Here is a 1,166-nt window from a genome sequence, read left to right as displayed (position 1 = left end):
TCTGAAATATTAGAGCCAATACGGAGCTTCACCGACAATCAATTTTTCCCGCTCGCCATTCGTGAATGGAAAAGGGAAGGGGGGATCAGGTAGTGGTCCCAGAAGTACCCTCCACCACAGACCGTAAGGTTGCTTCCAGGTGTTATTAGTGTAGACTCATTCTGGAAGTCTGTGAATAATGCTCTCCACGACGCATAGCGTTTTTCTTGCAACGTTTCCCACTACCCCGTTAGTTGAGTATTTCTGGACGTTCTCACGATGACTAGTGTAGTGTAGATCCTCATTGAATCTTTTCGATCTCATCCGTTCGGATTACTTGGTAATGGAACAATAATCAATAATTGATGGAAAAAGTGTTTTGTAAGCGACTTCTTCGGCGCGAAAGTCATGCTTGTTTAGCATTCTTCCAACAACGCTCATTCTGACAGTTGGCTTCCCAAAGGCCTAATTTAAATCATTAGGAAGGGAAACTACTAGATAATGGAAGGATGTGACTGATATCCATGACTGCTCACCGATCACGTTGTTATGTCAACTATTTACGCGCATTGCATTACATGTATGGTCTGTACATTACTGGATATAGTAGAGGAACATTTCGGAGACGATCATTGTATCAGCATGACAACGAACACTGTTATAAAGCAGTATCTTCGAAGCAATTGTTTGTGGACAGAAACATTTCTGCAATGGGTTGGCTTGCACAGAGTCCGGACCTTAAGCCAATGGAACACTTTGGGATGAGTTAGAACGTCGACTTCGCTTCCCTGGTTTCGGCTCTTGAGGAATGACTGGCTGGCATTTCTCCAAACACATTCAGACTCTTCATTGATAGTGTCCCCAGCAGAGTTCAAGTGGTCATAAAAGCGAAGGGTGGACACACCCCACATTAATGTCCACTAATAGCTATCGTTTTCATCAGATGGTGTATGCAGAGTAACTGAAAGTAAAGCATGTGTTCAATAAGACAAGAATGAAAGCGGGTGAAGACTTCTACAACGATTTTATCAAAAGACGTGATGACTGAAGGCTTAGTGCAGCTGAATTTACAAAGTTTCCAGGGAACAGCAAATTTCAGCGCGGAAGAAGTTGGCAGATTCTTTGACAAACCACATGAGTTGATGAAAAAGTTTTTGCAACGAAAATGACTTTTTCACAAATTCATG

This window comes from Schistocerca cancellata, chromosome 4 (genome assembly GCF_023864275.1).
Source record: "Schistocerca cancellata isolate TAMUIC-IGC-003103 chromosome 4, iqSchCanc2.1, whole genome shotgun sequence".
Lineage (NCBI taxonomy): Eukaryota > Metazoa > Arthropoda > Insecta > Orthoptera > Acrididae > Schistocerca > Schistocerca cancellata.
The sequence above is the reverse complement of the archived record's forward strand: the minus strand, read 5'-3'. Positions refer to the sequence as shown.